This window comes from Schistocerca piceifrons, chromosome 1 (genome assembly GCF_021461385.2).
Source record: "Schistocerca piceifrons isolate TAMUIC-IGC-003096 chromosome 1, iqSchPice1.1, whole genome shotgun sequence".
NCBI lineage: Eukaryota > Metazoa > Arthropoda > Insecta > Orthoptera > Acrididae > Schistocerca > Schistocerca piceifrons.
In genome coordinates, this window is record NC_060138.1 from 691,926,607 (window position 1) to 691,932,606 (window position 6,000).

Sequence of the window (6,000 nt, forward strand, 5' to 3'; positions counted from 1 at the left end):
TGAGCGCTCGAGGATTTTCAGCTGTCCATACTTGGTTAGTATGATACTTTATCATCTCTCTATATATGAATTCTGTCTCGTCTGTAAATAAAATGCAAGCTGTTAACTGCACGTCTTCAGCGCTCCGTCAAAAACTCCATAGGCAGAGCTGTAACTTGGTATGGATGTTTTGTGTTTTAGAGAGCTTGTACACGGTGTGAGTGAATGAAGAAAGTTACTGCTCATGCACAATTGGCCGCACAAGAGAGCGTGGTCTGCGCCTGGAGCAGCTCCAGTTCCTCGAACACATTTGTTCCAGGACTATTTTCCAGTTGTCGTAAGAGTCTATCCACATTCGGCTTGTGAACTATGAGGCTTTTATAGCGGTAGCTTGTGCCCGTTACGAATAAGCTACTGTCTGAAAGTCATCGGAACAACATGCTACACATTTTTCAGATCGGACATGGTGTTGAGAATGCCATTCATTGTACACGATATGTGCCAGTCGATTAACCTATTTGGCTGAATCGTGGTAGAATACCACGTCTGCTATTTCCTGAAATGAATAGTAGTACCCTGTTTCATTCTATGTAGTTTACACTCCACACAATCATTAATTTTGTTCTCATACCAGCATAAACTTAAAAAAAACACATATTGAATAGCTGATGTAGGAGACAGTTGTAAGTACTGTGTTTGACAACGGCATCACAGCGAGAGGACTAAATGATGAGATAAACGCAGGACGTCTACAGGAAGACTACACCACTGGGCACTGACCATTCTCGACCCAAGTGAAATGAGCCACATCTCAACAAGTATTTGCTTCCGGACATACGTTTATAAGGACTGTTTCTTTTTTTTTTGTTTTGACCAGTACTATGTCTTTTAAGAATATGGGACACCAGTTTTACACATTCTGTACTGTTACAACACACACAAAGTTACCCGCCGTAGACTTGCAATATGACGTTAAAACAGCTCTCATTCTACTGACATAACACAACTTCCTTCATTGACCATTGCAGTACAAAGTGATGAAAGAGTTTCGAATGAGTAACTCTTATATTGCAACAGGAAGTCCACATTAAGACTTGGGATCTGAAAGCTTCACCTGCAAACTACATTCAAAAATAGCTAAGACAGAAGGGGACGCGGTGAGAGGAAGGAGCATGACTGTGGAAGAGCTCTGGTCTACACTCCTGGAAATTGAAATAAGAACACCGTGAATTCATTGTCCCAGGAAGGGGAAACTTTATTGACACATTCCTGGGGTCAGATACATCACATGATCACACTGACAGAACCACAGGCACATAGACACAGGCAACAGAGCATGCACAATGTCGGCACTAATACAGTGTATATCCACCTTTCGCAGCAATGCAGGCTGCTATTCTCCCATGGAGACGATCGTAGAGATGCTGGATGTAGTCCTGTGGAACGGCTTGCCATGCCATTTCCACCTGGCGCCTCAGTTGGACCAGCGTTCGTGCTGGACGTGCAGACCGCGTGAGACGACGCTTCATCCAGTCCCAAACATGCTCAATGGGGGACAGATCCGGAGATCTTGCTGGCCAGGGTAGTTGACTTACACCTTCTAGAGCACGTTGGGTGGCACGGGATACATGCGGACGTGCATTGTCCTGTTGGAACAGCAAGTTCCCTTGCCGGTCTAGGAATGGTAGAACGATGGGTTCGATGACGGTTTGGATGTACCGTGCACTATTCAGTGTCCCCTCGACGATCACCAGTGGTGTACGGCCAGTGTAGGAGATCGCTCCCCACACCATGATGCCGGGTGTTGGCCCTGTGTGCCTCGGTCGTATGCAGTCCTGATTGTGGCGCTCACCTGCACGGCGCCAAACACGCATACGACCATCATTGGCACCAAGGCAGAAGCGACTCTCATCGCTGAAGACGACACGTCTCCATTCGTCCCTCCATTCACGCCTGTCGCGACACCACTGGAGGCGGGTTGCACGATGTTGGGGCGTGAGCGGAAGACGGCCTAACGGTGTGCGGGACCGTAGCCCAGCTTCATGGAGACGGTTGCGAATGGTCCTCGTCGATACCCCAGGAGCAACAGTGTCCCTAATTTGCTGGGAAGTGGCGGTGCGGTCCCCTACGGCACTGCGTAGGATCCTACGGTCTTGGCGTGCATCCGTGCGTCGCTGCGGTCCGGTCCCAGGTCGACGGGCACGTGCACCTTCCGCCGACCACTGGCGACAACATCGATGTACTGTGGAGACCTCACGCCCCACGTGTTGAGCAATTCGGCGGTACGTCCACCCGGCCTCCCGCATGCCCACTATACGCCCTCGCTCAAAGTCCGTCAACTGCACATACGGTTCACGTCCACGCTGTCGCGGCATGCTACCAGTGTTAAAGACTGCGATGGAGCTCTGTATGCCACGGCAAACTGGCTGACACTGACGGCGGCGGTGCACAAGTGCTGCGCAGCTAGCGCCATTCGACGGCCAACACCGCGGTTCCTGGTGTGTCCGCTGTGCCGTGCGTGTGATCATTGCTTGTACAGCCCTCTCGCAGTGTCCGGAGCAAGTATGGTGGGTCTGACACACCGGTGTCAATGTGTTCTTTTTTCCATTTCCAGGAGTGTATTTTCGTTAAGTATTATTACGTCTTACCTTATGTGCAGCAACTACACATAGTCGACTCTAAATTCTTGACCCTGAAAACAATCTTTCATATCGCATCACGTAGTGTGAAGCCAGGCTGGACTAGGATGAAAATATCCTTTGACCCACGAATAAGAAGGGTGTTGAGTAATGTGCGTTCACGTTGAACGCACTTGGGACAAAAATTATGACCGTATTTTTGTGAATCCAGGGAAAATAACCAAATGGGGTGGCATGCAGTGACGGCTAACTCACTACTGCAGAGCTCCAAAATACATCGATAAAAAAATGTAATAATAGAAAACCGAAGTAAATTTTCAGTTACAAAAATTAAATTAGAAACTCTATAACAACAAATTCGTTACCACTGTTTTTAAGTGTCTTCATTCCCTTGTATCTCAGTTTAAAATTTCCATGTTAAAAAAAAATTGAAAATTCCAACCACTAATCAATTTCAAATATCTGTCTGACAAAATAATCTTAAAATCGTCACTGAGCTCCATACAGATTTTCTCCCAATATCTAGTATTCAAACATTCACAACCAAAAATAATATACAAAACGTTTACTTGTACCTCACTAATTTTTTAAACAAATCAGAATTGCTTGCATTGTTGATATTCTTTAGTGTAGCTTCCTTTTGTATAGAAAGAATATTTAATAAGAAATTTCATACTCAAAAAATGTAGAACTTTCTGGCCTCATGCAGAAAACCCCCAGAAGGATTTTCAACTTCTATCTCTTTTATATTTCTTATCTCTTGCCCCTCTGGGGTTTTTAATTTCAACTCAAAGTATAGGTCTACAGCAGTGGTGTGATGATCTATAGTCTTGATGCTAGCTGCCCTTCTTGCGTCTGTCACAAGTCGCCTTTAATTGAATGGCAGAGCTCAAACAGCAGCGACTTGATGGATAACTAATCTCTTTCCTTGATGGTCATCGTAACTCCCAGCCTGAGGCGAACCAGGAGCAAATGAAGAGACTTGCAGCTTGCGTATATGGTAACTAAGTGAAGTACAAACCATATTCTAAAATGTGATATTTTCTTTGGTTCACTTTGAGTACAAATAAATACATTATTTTCTTTGTATTGTTACGTTCTTTTAGAAGATACGTCTTTTAGACAACATATAAATGCGAATGTGAACATTCAAATTAAGATTTAAAAAGAGTATTTTACGTGAAAAACGAAGTATATTCCCGTACTGAATGGAGACTGTCTCACTGCCATCTGTGAACAGAGCTGTCAACTGATTAGTCATGACGTGCAAACTGTACAGACTGACCGTGCATCTGAGACGGAGCAAACAGGAAGTCGCTGTCTTAATATCTAGAGGCAGTGCCGCAGTGCTATATCAGTTGTGCATATTTCCTGAACCAGCCAGTCGAGTCAGTGTTGTCACGCAGGTGAGATCTATGTACTACTGTACAGCTGGGATCCGTAATTCATCGATAAATGAGCTTAAAAATTTTCACTCAAAATTCTATGCTGAGCATCGTAAGTAAATTCTTCTTACCATGCATGACTATGTAGGCAAGTACTTCAATTGGAACTTTATTACTTAATGTGGCACACAGATTCACTGTTGCTTCCTGTGTAGCTAACGCATTCATTCTCCTAGACATATCTGTGACATAGAAAGGATAATTTGTTTGGAAATTGTATGGATTCACATTAGCATCACTATTCAATTGCGTGACTCACTTAAAACGTTGGAAGGCATGACATGCCTTCACATAATTGTTTGGCGGACCTAGATTCCACATTTCTTGAGGAAAAACTTTATTTCTTGCATTCTTCATATAGATATTCTGTAGTTTGATGATATCAAACAAGAAAGAGTCGTTCTGATTATTTTTTCGATTTATTTGGAAAACAAGAAAGTTAAAGTAATGCATATCACATTCTGCAGAATTATAGTAATTGGTGATATCTAGCTCAAAATTTCGCTTTCCATTCAATCCTGCAATCTCTGTGGTTTGTGATTCAAAGAAATATAAGGGTACCTTCAGACTTTTAGTCTCTCTTGCTCTAGCTTGAGTGAATATTCTGGTTCATATTTAACCACAGGAACATGGATTTCCATTCATTCCGCAACAATTTTGCCTTCCTTCGCAAATGTGGTCATATCTTCAACACCAGCTCGATTATGGTCATACCTTCGAAGAATGGTATCGTTTGCACTAGAACTCCAAGCAAAAATAAGTTACGTTTCCTTCCGACAATATTTCTTTAAAAAACCTGATGTACCCACCCCCAAGACTAGTGGCAAAAGTACTACATTTTTCTTGCTCTTTATCTTCCAATTATTAAGAATATGGCCTTCCATGGTTAACTCATTGGCTAAAGATGAAGTCAGTCACTTAAGAACAGATGAAAAAAATGAAAAGATGTCCCAATTTAGACGAAATATTGCTTCCTTTCTTTATGATAATAACCTCGAACAGCTTTGTCATGAAGTTACAATCAATATTTTTGTTGGATTTTCCATCATATGTTGGGCAATCTGTTCCATAAGGTCAAATACTACTGAAGCTCAAGTACAACTGAGCATGGTTAGGATGAATGATTCTTTATGCACATCATCATCTCATTTCCCACCTAGAGGAATTTGAAGATATGCTACAAATTAAACATGATAGTGGTGGAAGAGATTATACATTAAGTGAATCAGAGATACAAGTAGCGTTCATGTAATATGAAGAAGAGCTTAAAAACAGAAAAAGTTAAAAGATGAAGAACAAAAGTTAAAAAAATGAACATAAGTGAAAGAATGTTGGAATATATCAAACATAATAAAGATCAATATTTTGATTAAGCCCTGTAGGCACATTTTAATTTCTTTGTAAATTACCAGTAAAATTGGATGAAGATAAATTAACAGTTGGTGAAACGACACATGAAGATACAGACGTGTTAATGAATTTTTCAACTAAAACACAGATTACTGTGGGTGATGTGGTAACAAAATTTGATGATGTCTATGTATCACATTATGCAGATATATTATTTTATTCATGAGCATTATATTCTGAGAAGAATCCAAATAAAATAAAAATCAGGTAGAATTATTAAATATTATAATGTGATAAAAAAGTTATTGGTTTCTATTTCCCAAAATCAATAGCATAATGAGACTCAAGTGTAGATAAGAAAAGAGGAGGATTAATAAAAATGTATACAGAGAAACCAGTTGAATATGTCTGGATGAATGGTATGTGCGAATTAATCGATAGTTTGGCTGTAATTTATGAGGAAGAATTAGCTGGAAATTAAAATTCTCACAATTACAAAGTCGAAATAATACAAATTTTAAATAATAAATTTAGTGATTTCATTAACAATAATCCAAAAGGAATTCCATTCTTGAGTAGATTTTTGA